Below are 18,097 nucleotides of genomic sequence, written 5' to 3' on the forward strand. Positions count from 1 at the left end.
ATGATGGGATGGATTCCTGAATGGGGTAGTCTCTGGATAGTCCATCCTTTCATCTTAGCTCTAAATTTTGTCTCTGTACCTATATCCTTTCATGAGTACTTTGTTCCTTATTCTAAGGAGGAATGAAGTATCCACACAATGGTCATCCCTCTTGGTTTTCTTCTATTTTGCATAATGTATTTGTACCTCTATGTTTGTTTCTCTTGGCCTGTCATTCTAGCTGAGACTCCAGTGCTGTATTGAATAAGGTCAGAGATAGTCTTGTTGCTGATTTTAGTGGACAGACTTTGAGTTTTTTCTGTTTAATATAAAGTTGGCGTTTGGTTTGCCACATATAGCTTTTATTATGTTGGATATATTCCTTCTGAGTTTCTTCAGGACTTTAACATGAAGTGATTTTAGATTTTGTCAGAAGTCTCTTCCATGTTTATTGAAATGATCATGTGGTATCCATCCTTGAGCTTATTTATGTAACTTATAACATTTATTGACATTCTATCTATCCAAATCATGTTTGCATCTCTAGAATAAAGCCAATTGATCATGATGAAAAATCTTAGTTTCAGGCATTTTGTTGAGAATTTTTGCATCTATGTTCATCAGGAAAGTTGTAAATTTTCTTTTTTTTTAACTTCATCTTTATATGATTTTTGTACCAGGGCAACACTAGCTTTGTAAAAAGAGTTTAGTAGGTTTTCCTCCTTTCCAATGTTACACAATAGTGTGACACGTATTGGCATTAATTCTTTGAAGGTCTCAGACTATCCATCAGTGAGCCTATCTGGGCCTGGGCTTCTTTAGTTGTTTCAATCTTATTTAATATTATAGCTCTGTTAGAACTGTTCACCTCATCTTTGTTTCATTTGTTATTTAATAGGCATCTAGAAATTAACCTTTTTTTTTTTTTTTTTTTTTTTTAGATTTTTCCACCTTCATAGAATATGTTTTTAAGGCAAGGTCTAATGATTTTCTGAGTTTCAATGGTATCTGTTGTAATGGTTACCATCTCATCTTTAATTTTATTACTTTGAGTTTATATTTTCAGAGAATGAATGTTATATCACTGATTTTTTGAGTTTTTCTTTGCTTTGTTTGTTACCATTTCATTGAGTTCTGCCCCAATCTTAATGATTTATTTCTACCTATTGATTTTGGAATTTCGGACACTCCTGATCCATGACTGTAAGGAAGGCATTCCATATCTGGCACTGAGTTTTCTATTTGTCAACCTATGGCTTTTGCAATGAACATAATAATCCTTTATATGGGGCTATTCCAATTAAAATATATTGATTAATATATTAAATATATAATTATATATTTGTATGAAGCTTATATAATAGCATATAATACAATATAATTTTATTATATAATACAACAGAAACAGTAGGTTTCTGTATGGCTTTCTCAAGCATACCTAAGGTTCATATTTAAACCCCCCTCCTTTACTTTCTTTTTTCCCTTAGTATCACTTGTGGTATACTATCTCTACTCCTTTAAGGTCTTTCTTTCCCTTATCCAATGATTCTCAATCTTCCTAATGCTATGATCGTTTAATACAGTTTTTCATGTTGTGGTGACCACCAACTATAACATTAATTTGTTGCTACTTCATAACTATAATTTTACTAGTTATAAATGTTAATGTAAATATCTGCTTAGCAACCCTGTAGGAATTGAGACCTACAGGCTGAGAGCCACTGTTCTAGGTATAGAGAGGGTCTTCATGTATGGCTAATGGCTGAGTGGCCATATTGAACCCCTGATTTCTTTTTTTTGTTGTTTTTGTTTTTGTTTTTCGAGACAGGGTTTCTCTGTATAGCCCTGGCTGTCCTGGAACTCACTCTGTAGACCAGGCTGGCCTCGAACTCAGAAATTCACCTGTCTCTGCCTCCCAAGTGCTAGGATTAAAGGGATGCGCCACCACACCCGGCCCTCAGAGCTAAGAGCTTTCTTCATGGGCTGTTTTATTGTGTCCCTTGGATTTTGGTATGTTGTGGCTTCATTTTCATTTGATTCTAGGACTTTAAACAGTTTCTGCTTGATTTCTTCAAGGACCCATTCCTTGTTAAATAGTATGTTGTTTGGTTTCCATGAGCTTTTGTATGCTCGAGGGTTTTGATTGTTATTAAGACTTGCTTTATGATCTATTTTAGAGAAAGTTCCTTGGGCTGCTAAGAAAAGTATGTAATCTTCAGTGTTCAGATGGAATGTTGTATAGATGTTTGCTAAGTCCATATGATCTCTGATGTCATTTAATTCTTTTATTTCTCTTTTGTTATTCTTTGAAGACCTATTAATTGGAAAGAATTGGGGTATTGAAGTACCTACTATATTGCACTGGCATTAATTTGTAATAACATGTAATAGTATTTGTCTTATAAAATTGGGTGTACCTGTGTTCTGAACATATGTGTTTAGAATTGTAATGCCCTCTTGACTGCTGTTCCTTCATCAGTGCGATATGATTGTTTCTTTTTAATTTTTAAAAGCCTATTTTTTCAATGATACCTGTTTTCTAGATCCTCTTGCTTGAAATATTTATCTTTTTACCTTAATGTGCTGTCTGTCTTTTGTGGTAGGATCTATTTCTTGGAGGCAGCCAGTACATGGTTAATGTTTTTTTAAACCATATCTATTAGTATGTGTCTTTTGATTGGGGATTCAGACTATTAATACTCATTATTATTATTATAAAAATGTGTATTGATTTCTGTTGTTTTGTTGATTTTGCAGTGTTCGTTTTTTGTTTCTTTGTCCCTTGCTTAGCTATTATTCTAGTGTGGCTGATTCTTTCTCATAGTCTCATGGATAGATTTGTTTATCACTTTACTCTGAGAGTCAATTAAGAATTTTATATGTAGAGCTGTATGAGTCTCATTAATTCCTTTAATCTATTTTTTCTAATAATGGATAGTTTTTAATTTTTCTTCAATTATGATAGATAGTTTTGCTGGGTATAATATGCTGAGTCAGCCATTGTCTTTCAGTACTTGAAATATATCACTCCATGCCCTTCTGTCTTTTTAAGTTTCAGTGGAGTAGTCTGGAGCTATTTCCATGGGACTCCTCTGCTGCTTGGTACTTTTCTCTCTCTGCTTCCTTTGTTCTGTATTTTAAAAGGCTTAATTATATATAATGAGGGCAGGTTCTTTTCTGGTCCTGTATCTAGATGGAAATCTCCTCTTTCTGGGAAATTTTGCTGAGATTCTTTTAAAGATGTTTTCTCTTCCTTTAGAATGAGATTCTTCTTCTTCTATCCTTATTGCTCATAGTCCTGGTCTTTTCAGAGTGTTTCCCACTGGTGCCTTCTCATTGTCTTATCTTTTGTGTTGTTCTGCTGTCCCCATTTTCCACCTTGCCTTTCAGATCAGGTAGTCTGCCCTCCCCTTGATGCATTCATTCTGTTGCTGAGGCTTTCTAGGAAGCTTTGACTTTCACATTCTTTTCTCTTTTTTTCTTCATTGTTTCTCTTGTTGAATTCTTTTTAGGTCTTACATGGCCTTCATGTTTTATTTAACTGTTTGGTTGTGTTCTTGAATAGGATCTTATTTCCCCTCTTCGGTTTCTTTACTAACAATCATTATTTTGAGTTTTCTGTCTGAGGTTTTATTTATCTCATTCTTGTTATATGTAATTACTACAGAATTAGTAATTTTTGAAAAGCTTTGTGCTTATGGTGTTTCTTGTGTACTGTGTTGGGATTTATATATTTGGGATTATTTAATTGCTTGGTTTCTTAATTAGCTATATTCTTTATTTTTTTTAAAGATTTATTTATTTAATATTTATTTATTTATTTATTTTATGTATGTGAGTAACTGTACAGATGGTTGTGATCCTTCATGTGGACATTGGGAATTGAATTTTTAGGACCTATGCTCACTCTGGTCAACTCAACTTGCACAGTCCCTGTTTGCTCCGGCCCAAAGATTTATTTATTATTATACATAAGTACACTGACTTCATAGCGGACTTCAGAGGCACCAGAAGAGGGCATCAGATCTCATTATGGGTGGTTGTGAGCTACCATGTGGTTGCTGGGATTTGAACTCAGGACCTTTGGAAGAGCAGTCAGTGCTCTTACTTGCTGAGCCATCTTGCCAGGCCTCTATATTCTTTCAGTTGAAAGTTTTGCATTGTTCAGTTGGAACTTGGATTTGGTAGAATTGAAATTCAGAAAGCAAGAATTTTCAGAATAAATCCAGAAAATAAAATTTGGAAGAATTGTAGTTTAGAAAATAAGTTTCTGAATTTTGAATCCAAGGACTCAAGGTGCCTGCTGTGAATTGTATATTATTCCTTGAACAGAATAGTACCTGAGAACAACCACAATAGCTAGATATTATCTCTCTGCAAATGTAGTAATCAACATTTGTTTATCCCATTGGAGGATAAATAACCAAGTATAGCAAGGAGGGTTCTCTGATTTTAGTTAATCAGATTAGCATTGCAATGGAAGTAAGATTGTGAGAGTAGAGATTAAGTGTTAGGCTGGACCTGGAGCTGACTATGTACCTGGGATGGCATTGGATGGATGATCTTAGACTGCTGAACCTCTTGTATCCACATCAAGACTGGGGTGCTGGGACTACAGACATTTGCCATCCCATCTAATTTATGGGGTGCTAGGGATCAGACCCCAGGTTGTATGTATGTTAGGCAGGAATTTCACCTGCTGAGTTACACACCCCCAGTCCAGACATGTGCTTTCAAAGCATTTAACATGAGAATCTCAAATTGATTTTAATAAATATTCAGCGGGGATGTGACTGTTAGTGGCAATTATCAAGTGCAGTTGCAAGATATTAAAATTTTTGTGTTGATTATATTTGCAGTGTTGTTAAACATAAAAACCTTTCGCTATGCTTCTTCTAGGTGAAATGATGTGTTATATTTCCCACGTTTGAGTTCACCATTCCAGGAGCTATTTTTTTGATAAGTCTGGATCCTACTTTTGCCATTTTTCAATTTTAAGGGCATATTTGAACTTTTTTTGAAAACAGAGATCTTTGAGTTATAGTTTCTTCTTGCTGATTACTTTATTCTGTAGTTGAAATCCCAGAGGGAAAAATCATGTGGCTTTTTGACACATGGTTTTTAAAACACATATGATACAACACTTGAGGACCTGGAGGTTTTCTTCCCTGTTAGCACCCTTCAGCTACTACCACTGTACAGAGCCTTCTTCCTAGAGATCTGTTGCAGGACCGGTTCATTCCAGGAGTGCTTCACTTCACCAAGTGGTCTTCCATCTGCCAGACTCTTATCAACTATTGGAGGTATCAGTCCATCACATGCCCCATGAGCCTTTATTCACCTGGTTGATTAAACACTGGGAGTCTGGAATGATTAGTCCCCTTATGGAAAGGATTTGTCTAATCTTAATTTTAAAAAGATGTGTATGAATATTTTGTTCACATGTTTGTTTATGCATCATGTATATGCCTGGTGCCCATGAAGTTCAGAAGAGGGTACTGAATGCTTTAGAACCAAGGTTATGGCTGAATAAGAGAAGCCATTTGGGTGCTGGGAACTAAATCTAGCCTCTCTGAAAGAACAAGTGCTCTTAATGGCTGAGCCATCTCTCCAGCCCCAATTATCCAAATGTTGATGAGCCTAGAAGTCTTAGGAATCTGGAGGCAATGGTCTTTAGTCTCTATGTGGAGAGATCTTGCAAAGAGTAACCTTGAGGATTTCTCCTCAGACCATGCATAGTAATGATGTAGCTACAGTGATGAGAATGGAGTGTGTCAGTGTGCTGGCTTGTCCTCTCTAGCCTCGTGTGGATTCTATGGCCCAGACAAAAACAGTTCTTAAAAGTATGTTGTACTCTGAGCTTTTTGTTCATGTAGAATGCCAACTTTCTCTCTGTCTGTCTCTGTCTCTGTCTCTGTCCCTGTCTCTGTCTCTGTTTCTGTCTCACTGCCTCTCTGTCTCTCTGCCTCTCTGACTCTGCCTCTCTGACTCTATTTCTCTGTCTCTTTCTCTGTCTTTCTCTGTGTCTTTTCATACCCTCCCTCCATCTCTCTGTCCTTCCTTCCTTCTCACCGTCATTCCCTCCATCACACTTTTGAAAATTCAAATCTATCCTTTACTTTTAAATGGTATAAATGGTAAGTGGACCCAGTTTTAAGTAAGTTGTTGCTTTTCTTTTTGGCAATAAGCAAGCTGTAATGGTTATAATTTGAACATTTATGGTTAAGGCCTCTTACTTGTTTTAAGTGTGTGTGTGTGTGTGTGTGTGTGTGTGTGTGTGTGTGTGTTTGCTATTGCTTTTGTTTTAAGAAACCCAGTGCTACACGTGAATAATGTATACATATGTACATTGTAGATGTTGCTAAACAAATGTTAGTTGTTCCCCAGTTTTAGTTCTCAAATTGATGAGCTGTAATTTAAAAAACTTGGGCCAGTCTAGAAGTTGGCAAACTTGTCTGTGGTTTCTTTTCCTATTATTGTTCTTTTAACAAAGCTCTACTGAGACATAGTTTGAACACTATAAAATTTATCTCTTTAAAACACACAATTGAGTGATTTTTAGTGCACTCACAGGGTTGCACAACCATTACCACTGACTAATGTCAGAGCATTTCATTACCCAAGAAGAAAATCCAATGCCCATTAGCAGCCACTCCTTGCAAAAGCCCTCCCCTCAGCCCTTGACAGCACTAATTTACCTTAGATTGTTATGATTTGTATATGGTGGACAATTCCTATTATGTGTGGTCTTTTGTGACTGGGTTCTTTTAATCAGCACATTTTTAAAAGGCTCATCCATGCTGTAGCATGAGCTGAGTTTATTCTTTTTTTAACTGTCTAATAATAGTCAGTCATATGACTGTACCCTATTTTCTTTATTCATTTACCAGTGCATAAACATTTGAGTAGCTTTGGCTTTGGGGGGGGTTATAAATAGCACTATTGTGTCCATTGGCATGCATGTTTATGTGATGTGTACCCTTAGTAATCTGAGTACATACGTAAAAATAGAATTGTTGGGTCATTCACTTCCTCATGTTTGTGCTGTTGAGGAATCACCAGGCAGTTTTCTATGGTGGTCACACCATACCACATTCATACCGACAACACATGAAGATTTCAACTTTTTCACCTCTTTAGCTATACTTGATACTCTCACCCTTCTTTATGGCTTGAGGTCAATTTCCCCCTAGTAACTAGTGATGAGGCTCTTCAGTTATATATAATGCCTGTTCAGTTCCTTTCCCTGTTTGTCTGTCCAGTTGTCTTTTTAGTATTGAGTTGAAAGTTATTTATATATTCTATGGATAAAACACAAGTTTAATTGATCGCTCTCCCTCCCTTACTCCCTCCCTCCCTCCTACCTATCCTCCCTCCCTTACTGCCTCCATCCCTCCCTCTTTCCCTTCTTTACAGCTTATGCTTTTGTTGTTATACCTTTGATACCATTTCCTAATCCAAGGTAACAAATATTTATTATTCCATTCTCCTCTATTGTGGGAAGCCAGATAAATCGCCATTACAAGATGGCACTGGCTTCCTGGGTGCTTTCCTTGTAAACAAGCAATGTGCGCAGGTGCGTTTGGGTGGATGCCAAGTCACTGCTCATCCCAGAGCATGGTAATGAGGTCCTGAGGGCATATCCAATCGGGAGTCTCCGCACTATCTAAGCATATATGAACTTTACATAGTTTCGGGCTCGGGGTCTTTCGCTTCAGCAATTAACCCAACAGTAAAATGTTTGCGGAAGAATCCTAGTGCTGCGTCTCTTCTTTGCTGGTGAGGAAGCGACAGCGACACTCTATGCGTTTTATGACTTCAACTTTTACATTTAGGTCTCTGATCTCTTGTAAGTTAGTTTGTGTATGAGAGGTGAGATCAAGCTTCACTCTTCTGCATATGCAAGTTCAGTAACCTCAGGATTCCCTAATGAGAAGATTGTTATTCTCCTTTAGTTATCTTGGTGTCCTTGTCAAATATCAGTTGACCACAGATGTGAGGCCTTATTTCTGGCTTCTGGCTTCTATTTTGATCTTCATGATTAGTGTTGTGTCACCTGTGATAACCTTTGGAGCATTCTTCTTCCTTTTCGAGTGAGTGTGAGGTGAGAGTTCTACACCATGTGTAGGATTGATGCCAGCTCCTCACCCCAGGGCTGAGCATCTGGGGTGGAGAATGCTCTGAAACGTGTAGCCTGTACTGTGGTACAAGATCCTGTGGCAATACCAGTGTTCTTGGGTTAGTACATACAAGGGAAGGAGAGAGAGAAGAGAGAGAGAGAGAGAGAGAGAGAGAGAGAGAGAGAGAGAGAGAGGCAAATTAGGGTAGGAGACACCAAATTTGATACAACTTGTGCATCTTTAAGAGTTCTCAGTCTTGTTTGGCCAATTATTTCTTCTTTGAATCTACTAGACATTTCTATTTAAATTAGTGTTGGTTACAGCAAGCCTTGGTGCCTTCCAGGGGCATTGTGCTGGCTAATTTAATGTCAACCCAACACAAGCTAGTGCCATTTGGGAAGAGAGAATGTCAATGATAAAATGTCCTTTTCACATTAGCCTTTGACAAGGACAAGTCTATGGTTTATTTTCCTGATTGACAATTGATGTGAGAGGGCCTAGCTCCCTATGAGGTGATATTACCTTTCAGTGGCTAGTCCTGGGTGCTCTAAGAAAGCAGGTTGAGCAAGTCACCAGCACAGTCCAGTAAACAGCACTCCTCTATGACTTCTGCCTCAGTTCCTATCTTTAGTTTCCTGCCTCAAGTTTGTGCTTTGACTTCCCTTGGTGATGGAGTGGGACCTGAGTTATCAGTTGACTTTGGTCATGGACTTTCATCACAGCAATAGAAGCTAACTAAGAGAGACATGTTGCAGCCTGTCCAGGTAGAACATGGGTCTTGTGGAGGCTCTTCTTCCTACACTGGCATATATTCTGCTCATTAAAGTTCTCAGCACATGGAGATGGGAAGATGTCAAAGCTGGAGGCTTGGTGAGAAGCAGGCAGCAGGCAGCTTTCTGAAGGCAGTCTACCCTAAAGTCTAGGTGGCGCATACCTTGTAGTTGGTAAGTCATCTCAGTTACATACTTACAGGGGGCAAACTATTAACATTTATAAGTGGTAACAGAAACACCAGGGGCTTGTCCAGTGTTCCACATGGGTAGACTCTCCCACCTTCATCTTTCCACTGGAGAACTGGCACCTCTGGTCACCTGTTAGAATGGGGTTGTGCGTAGAGATCAGGGTCATGGAGCGTGTGTTATGCTTGGAGTACGATGGCTACTTTTTTCCCTGTGGGATCTTCTTGCTACAGCCTCTGCTTTGTCCTCTTCCTCAAACCTGGCTGATCTCCCACTAAATGGCTATGATGCATCCTCTTTCAGATTAGCAAGCAGGCAGGGTTTAGGTGTTCTCTGCCTGACATCAGAGCTCCCAAGAGTTATTGGGGGCTTCTTTTCTGTCCCTTGTCTACTGTGCAAGCAAAAGCCAGCAGCTCTGGGAGGTATCTTCAGCTGCTCTTCTGTAGGGGTCTGTACCTGGGAGCAAGGGGAAGGTGGAAGCTGCTATTCTAGCCTTCATGCTGCTTGTATGGGAGCCAAGGTTCTGCAGTGGTAGTCTGTAGCCACTCTCTGCTCTTCTTTCTTTTTCAGACTGCAGAAACTATCATCAGCGATACCATTTTCTTGCTCATAATTGCATTTACACTGTGCCAGACTATTTTATATGCCTACCGAATTAACTTATTCCATCCTCACTACTACCTATGAGGTAGGCACGTTCATAGTCCTGTTTTATAGTCCTGGAACCTGACACTCAGAGTAGCCATGTAGCTTGGGGTCTTATAACCTGAAAGTGGTAGAGTCAGTATTCCAACAGAAGCAGCCCGGCTCCAGACATGAGTCCACACTGCTTGCACAACGTTGCTGAACTAGGGCACACCCCAGAGCACAGCTCAGGTAAGTAAGGTCACAAAATCATGTCATATGAGGGATACTCAGTGAGACCATTGATGTTTACTACAGAGGTGATAAGAACCAAGAATAAACAGAAAAGAGATGGACAAAGGGGTATATGAGAGACAGTCACACCTTTGTAAATGAGAGTAGCCTTTAGTATGTCTCTATCTATCTATCTATCTATCTATCTATCTATCTATCTATCTATCTATCTATCTATTAATCATCTGAATATTCTGACTCAAAATAGGGGAAAGCTTTTTGTAGGCTGAGAAATTCACAGAAGGGGAATCAGACTCAGAAGTTCTTACCTTCTTATCCTGGGACTTGGACAAGTAGAGACTCCATGAGTACCCCACAGGTATACCATCAGCTGCCACCAGAGGCTGAGAAAAAGTGTTAAACTGATGATCTCAGAGGAATCATACGTCACGTCTTAGGGTTTTATGAGATAGTAGCTAACGTTCATCAAGCTGGATAGATAAACACAGAGTAGGCCAACAGTCAGCATTTGTTCAGGAGAGCCATTGTCTCTCACACTCACATCCATTCAGGGCTACTTCTGCTTTACTCTGAGTTCATGGAATAGGCTAGGACAGGTGACCCTATAGATTGGTGAACTCTCTTGCAAAATGCATGGCATTGGACATTTTTTCCCTTTTAAAGAAGAGAAAGACCAGAAACATGGGTATGAGGTGGGAAGGCAGGAAAGTTTAATTAAAAGTCAAGAAAGTCATGAGAATAATGAAAGATCACTCGTAGTTCACCTTTGACCTCTCACCAGCCTTGACCTCTCACCAGCCAGGTCCTTCAGTTCTGACCTATATATACAAAGGCCCTACATACAAGAGACTTTCTTTTTGTTGTTGTTGTTGTTATTTTGGAAATATACAGACATTTAAAAAATATTTCTGTGCTATAAAGCAACAGAATTTAAATGAGTCAAAGGTGTTCTATTGGCCATTTATAAAACATAGACTGTTCTGGGCACCACACGGAGAAGCAAGACTAAAAAGTATGGGGTCTTGTGGGCCCCTGAACTCCCAGTGTGCACTGTTACAATATCTTTACACGTGTGCTGGAGAGATGTAGTCAAACTTTTTGGAAAATGTACCTCAGAAGACTCTTCATCGTGGAGCAGAAAGCGTGTTGTTGACAGCTTAAATCAAGTACTCATTGTAAACCCAGAGCCCAGTGTACAGCAGTTTGTAGAATTCTGGTTCTTTTTAGAGAAAGGAGATTGCAGAAGGGTTCTCTCTCTCTCTCTCTCCCACTGGTCTCCATTAATTTCTCCATTCTGTTTATATTTGCCAACCTTCTGCCTGGTTGTCACCTGCTGCAGGAATTTTTATTCCTTCAATGACAAAACTCATAATGTGCACTGAGCTGCTCTCACTGGAGTTGCCTTCACAGGGAAGCCCTTTGTCTTGATCCAAGAGCTCTCTGTTTATGATTTCTAGTACACAACTCCATATCTGTCTATGGGACTTATAGAATCCAAAGGAATCCCACTTTCTACTGAAATAGTTGAAGATGGGCACCATTATATCATGTAACATTATCCAACAAATATTTCCGTTGGTCCTGGAACAAGTCTTTAATTCCACCATTCATTCCCATGAAGAAGGGATTTATTTCTCTTTCCTCATGTCCTATTTCCTCTGGATCCCACCTGCCACAGCCCTTCTGATAAAGCACCCTCCCCCAAACTAGACACACAGAGTTTTAGATATGCTTAGAGACCTGGGGATGAGCGGGTTTGTCTCTTGTTCTAACTAACGTCATGTGGACAGCCTTGACATATCATCAACTCACTTAAAATGTGATCAAGAACGACTCCCGTGACTGGAAGGATTTGAGAATCAGCCCCTTCTCTTAAATCCTAATGGATGAGGTAAATACTCTACCAAGGAGATTCCTCATTCCCCAACAGATAATCCTCCCTAGACTTGGCATAGAGTCGGGAATAATGTCTACAGCCAAGATGCGTCTTCCCTGCCAAGGAAAGGGAAAAGAACAAGACCCACATGGGACAAGCGCATCCCCAATGCTGACAAGGTGCTCCATAGGCTCTGCTTCATTTTGTCTTCTTGGTGACCTACTATTTTTGTAAAATAGAAAACAAGGACCATATATAAAGAGATGCGCTGTTCTCGAGCTTATGACTGGATGATTGCACTCGTGGATACAAGCATCCTCCACTAGGAAAGAGCTGAGCTGAATACAGAAAATGTGTGGAAGTTTCCCAACTCACTTCTGACAGTGGAAATGTGACTGCTTTTCATTTGTCTGCTGATCCAAATCACTTAGCACTTTACTCTCTGAATCCATCTATCAAACATTTTCTATTTTACAAAAGAGGAACAGGAAGTAGTTGGGGTGAGCAGGAGGGATCGAGAGTAAGAGGGTCTGTGTGTTTGAAGAGATCCCAGTAACCTGTCCATGAACAAGTAAGGCAATTCAATGTGGATTTTAAGAGATACAGTTTGAGAAAGCTTTACCAAAAGAAGGAGGGGGACTCTGTCAGAGGAGGCAACTTATTTCAATTAGAGAACCCATTGAGGATCTGATATCCAGAGTGTAAAAAAGTGGATGTGGGCAATCAAAGACACTCTACAGCCAAGGCCCACAGTTCTGGCTACCAGTAATCCAGAGCAGAATGCTAGTGTCTGCTGACCTTCTGACACACAGGTCAGAGGGCAAGCCCCTGGTTTAGGAAGCTCCAAAATTGTTACAAACACAATCCTCCTCTTACAGATGAATTATCCACTGAGTTAAGACTAGGAGGAATTATACAACAGCAAAGTCTCCTGGCTCCTTTTATCTCAATGTGTCCAAAGTCACTTGTAGAAAACCTCTGTTTCTGGCAATTCCTATCCACTCCTGGCCGTAACCATGCTCATCATTATACCTGCAGGGCAGGAGAAAGGCACTTGCAGCAGTCTCCCATTCCTAGTGGAGGCGGAAGAAAGTGGGCACACTCTAGAGGGAGTCGGTGCAGGATTCCCAGGGATGTGGGTGTGCAGTAAGAATCAGGGCAGCCTTGGTCCTGTGAAGGCTCAATGCCTCAGTGTAGGGGAATGCCAGGGTGGGGAGGCAGGAGTGGGTAGGTGGGTGGGGATGCCTCATCATAGATAAGTAAGGGGGGATAGCATAGGGGGTTTGCAGAGGGGAAACCAGGAAAGGGGATAACATTTGAAATGTAAACAAATAAAATATCCAATTAAAAAAAGAAGAAGAAGAAGAAGAATCAGGGCAGAAAGACCAACAGCAAAGGACCCTCTGACAGGTGAAGCCCGCCCTTCTGAGAAGCTTCCAAGGAAAGAGCTGGTGGCCAGTGGGTATGTGTGCTGGCTAGTTTTACCCTACCTTGACGTGAACTATAGTCATCAGAGAGGAAGAAACCTCATCCGAGAAATGATCTCGGTAAGACTGAGCGATAGGCAGGTCTACAGGGCATTTTCTTAGTTAGTGATTGACAGAGGAAGGCAAAGTGCATTTTGGGTATTGTCAATGATGGGCTGGTGGTTTTGGATTCTAGAAGAAAGCCAGCTGAGCAGGCCATGAGGAACAAGTCAGTAAGCTGCTGTCTTCCATGACCTCTACGTCAGCTCCTGCCTCCAGGTTCCCGCCCTGTTTGTATCTTCACCTTGGCTTCTTTCCTCAGTGGACTGTGGCTTGGGATATGTGAGCTAAATAAACTCTTTCCTTCCCCAACTTGCTTTTGGGCATAGTGTTTTATCAAAGCAATAGTAACTCTAATTCTGACATCTTGGAAGCCCCAAGATAATACCAAACCCTCCACCAAAGCTCTCTCATCCATACTGGAGGGAAAGGCCCCTCTCTAGGTGTCCTTTCCATGAGAATAATTGCTTCCATCTGTCTCCCACCAAAAGACCAAGCCCCCCCCCCGCAAAAGATAGTGGTCCCTCAGACATCAGTATCTATAAACCCTCCTTTCCCTTCGCCCCCTAGACTGGTGCAGGGATGGGGACCACTCACTTCCTTTATCTTTTGCCCTCAGTTTTCTCACTTGTGAAATGTTTGGGTTAGAATGGTGACCTCTGAGGTTTGTTTTGTTTGTTTTCTGTTTGTTTTGTTTTTGTTTTTCCCCAGTCCTGTGCTTTCTGAAATGCTACGAAGATTGGGATATCAGGATTCTAATTCCCTGGGGAGTTACTAACTAGTTGTGAATTTTGCACAACTAATTCTCCCACGAAGGGTTTTCCAAGAGAGTAACTTTGAAGCCCAAATGTGGTAATGCAGAAACCACTGGGGACTGAAAAGCTGTTGTCAAAGTAGAAGGTGGTATTTTCCATTTGGGGCTTGGCACCCGTGGGTGATGGTTGCCATCTGCCTCTCTGTTTTTCTCCACTCCCTCCTCCCACTTGTCCCCGCGAGCTGGTGTTTTCTCTACCCACTGGTCACTCGTTTGCCTTTGTTGAAAGTGCTGGCCTCCCACATACTCACTGGGTGGTCAGGAGTCGGACTAATGTTGATGATTAGGAGGCTTAAAATAATTTCAAATTTGTCTTAATTTGGATGGAAATTGAACTGCAGTATACCCCTGGCCTGTTTATGTAAAAAGACTTTTTGCCAATGATATTAAAGCACATGAATCAGAGATGGAACTTATTTATCTAGGAACACAGTGTTTTAAAGTGGCTGGAGGGACACCAGTTATGCCCAACAAGACCACGACAGTAGTAGCAGAAAATAGCCTTATTTTGGATGGTGTGCTCTTTGTCTCCAAAAGAGGGCCCTCCAGGTGACATTCCAGTCTCTGGAGGCTGCTCTAGAGTGGGGTAGGAGTTGTTTTCCTGACCTGGGTCTATTTGTGGAACTGGGACAACCCTGAGTTTTGACCACAGTAAGACAAGATGTCAGAAATGGCCCCTTGCCTCATCAAGTCCTCTTGTCCTGGGCATTTGCTATTGGCTAAAGGCCAGGACTCGATCAGTTAGATTCTCAAGAAACAGACAGTATTAGTTATGAAGTTAAATCCTAAGTTTGCAAGGGGAGATAAACTAGTCACACTGTGCCTTGGGTATAGCTAAGACATCAGCTCCACAGAATTTATATCTGACTGCTTTCCTGCAAGGGGTTGTTTTTCTCTGCACCAGGATTCTTACTTCCTGGGCTGTTACTAATAGCTGAAAATTTTACACCAATAATTCTTTTATAAAGGACTTGCTAAGAGGGTAACTCAATGTCTTACAACTCTTCCTATATAAAATAAACCTCCTTTCTCTGCCTAAACATTCTCAAAGTTTGCTGATTCTGGGCCATTTGCTTTTCATAGCTGGTCAGAAAGCATGCTCTTCTGGTTCTCACCAGTTTGGTTCTGGCCTTTTAAAATGAGCAAATGGTTTGCATATAATATAATGTAATATAATATAACTAAGTATCTTTTTCTTTTCAGTGTGTATGTGTGCAGCATGTATGCCTGTTTGCTTAGATGTGTGTGAGTGAATGCATGCATGCCTCTGTGTGTGTGTGTGTGTGTGTGTGTGTGTGTGTTGAGATGTTGGTGTTGAGAGGCTTATTTGGTCACTTTCCATCTTGTTCATTGAGGCAGCAACTCTCAGTTGAACTCAGAGACCACTGATACAGCTAGTCTAATTAGCCAGTTTGCGCTGGAATTACCTGTCTCTGTGTTCAGAGTGCTTGAGTTAAAAGTGGGCCGCCTCCAGGTCCTCTACCTATGTATATGAGTTCTTGGGCTCAGGCTCTGGTCTTCATACATGGCAAACACTTCAACTGCTGAGCCTTTTCAGGCTGAAACAGCTGAGTTCAACTGGCCCTTACCTGCTGAAGTCAGTGCTCTATCCGTATTGTCTCATTCCCTTTCCCAACGACCAAGCCAGGTATTTGGGTCATCTCCCCCTTTTAAAATGAATGCACATATCTGAGCACAGACTGACGGAACAACTCCAGGCTGCCTCTGTGTAGCTTCTTTTCTGTAAACATTGTTAAAAACACTCCAAAGCATCTCACAATCTCTCAGTTTGAGTCACGGGTTCTTAGAGCTCCTTCGGCAGAGGTCTTCTTAGCTACAACAACAATTCCCCCAATCTGAGACCCTGCTGGGGTCCCTGTGTCCTCTTTTCCTCCCTCCTGCCCCTTCTTTAAACATAGTTGTGTCAGTTATGCCCAAGGCCTCAGGAGATGTGGCAACAATTCCTCTTTCCATTTGAATTTTATGAAAATTGGAAGGAGCTGCCAACCTGAAGATTCTGTTGAGTGTCTTTTCCTTCTACTGTGGTTGGAAGCAAGTTGAGAACCTTGGGGAGAAAGAAGCTGTGTCTCGTTCTGTGGGCCTGGCTAGGGGCTGGTTGGCTGTGCCCTGTACCCACAGGGAGACAATGGGCACACTGAGTGAGAATGTGGCCTTGGACCCCTGGGCCCTGAGGTCAGATTGTATTCCTGAAACAAAGCTCGGGGCTTTGCCTTCTACTCTTGTGTCCCACTCTGCCCTAGTAACCTTAGGCAGAACTCTTCAACATACCCTAGGGAAGGGGTGTTCAAGCAGTTCAGTTCTATGCAGCCTGCTTGGCCATAATGTCCCTGTTGCAACAGGCAGCATCTGACCAGAGGCACAGTCTTGGTTATTGTCTGGTGCTCAGTCCTTATGTGACAGCCTCAGCAGTGGACTTCCAGGGCCCAGGACTGAGTCAGCTTGGCACCTCAGCCCCTGGGACAGTTCCCCAGAGATGACTACTGGCCAAAGTGGAGAAACCAGCCAGCCAGGTCTCATTAGTTCCAATAAAATGCTGCTCCTGGATAGGAGTGAGTCCCGGGGAGCATCCCCTGCAGGGCTTTCACAGTCTTCACGGGAAGACAAGACGCACTTTCTATCCACACCTGTGGAGGTTACTAGAGGAGGTCTGGCTTGTGGGGAGACACCTGGCAGGTGTTGTTGATATGATTGAGAACAATCACTGCTACGGCCGCTCCATCCCAGTCCTCACCACATGCTGCCTTACCAGGGCCTTCCAGCTCAGACAGTTATTACTCATTTTGTTATAAAGAAGAGGCTCAAAGAACGAAGTAAAGTGCCTAACAGGCTGTCTTGATGCCTTCCTATTCCACTATTAGCCTCGTTAGGAAATAGTGCTACTAAATCTGGGCTGCTGCTGGTGGGTGAGCATCTGGGGTGTCATGGCTGTAAGGTGAAGGAGTAGGGTGTATCTCTGGGGTCTGTGCCCTAGGTAGTGTCCCTGCAGAGATGACAGCACTGAGTATTCCATTTGACAGCAGCCATGCTACTGGGAGAAACAAGAGTCTATTTTATTCTACCCTGATGTCTGTGGACAGGCTCATGGTGAAACAACTTGCCTTGGGGTAAGTCAGAGTGTTTGATACCCACACAAGAGTACAATACTTTCCATAGCCTTTTTTGCCTTAGCAATAACTGCTGGCTCCTACCCACAGTCAGAAGTCTATTTGCACTGTCTCTTTCTGCACCTCTCTGCTCAATTTGTATGCAATTACTGTCCGGCCTCAATTCCAATATGTCCTTGATCCCAAGAGGCTCGTTTTTTTTCCCCCACGATTTAATATCTTTGCAGTTGGCACACAAGCCTTGTCATCGAGATGCACACTTAATGTGGTATGGCTTTTTAAATTGATGTTGTGCTTCAGAGTTGATGGGAGACCAGGAATGGAGGAAATGTGAGAACTCAAGCCTCTATTCAACCCATCAGTCACCTGCAATGGATGTCAGCATTACACTAGTTTCTGGGGTCCCTGAAACAATTAGTTTGCAGTCCTTGAAGTTATAATCTGGAGTGGCAAGATGGACCTAGCCGCTGAAGAGCCCGAGCTCACTGACTTGCCATGGGAAGGATTGTGAGTTTGGAGAAAGGTTGGAAGAAGCCGAGACTGGCTTCGAGGGGAAGGGCATCATGAAAGGAAGCAGAAGGCCTAGGAGAAGGTTGGGAGAGGTGGTCTGATACAGTGCTGTGGACAAATGGAATGAGTGGAGCCAACAAAGCCCGCTCATGGGAAATAAGGCTTTATTTGTTAACATGAAAGGGTCTGTTGTGGCCAAAGTGAAATGTGCATGTGGAGCCTGGGGTGTAAAAATGACACCAGAAAGGTGGGCAGGGGACAGATTGTTGGGGACCTTATGTATCATGGAAATTAGTTTAAATTTTATCT

The 18,097-nt window shown here is 41.5% G+C and overlaps 1 protein-coding gene across 3 annotated transcripts in view; it reads left to right on the forward strand.

The window, feature by feature from the left end:
- Positions 1-18,097, forward strand: part of Smoc1 (SPARC related modular calcium binding 1) — a 159,995-nt gene that overhangs the window by 92,383 nt on the left and 49,515 nt on the right. The gene's annotated exons all lie outside the window — the stretch shown is intronic.

The sequence above is a fragment of the Mus pahari genome, chromosome 7 (assembly GCF_900095145.1).
Source record: "Mus pahari chromosome 7, PAHARI_EIJ_v1.1, whole genome shotgun sequence".
Classification (NCBI taxonomy): Eukaryota; Metazoa; Chordata; class Mammalia; order Rodentia; family Muridae; genus Mus; species Mus pahari.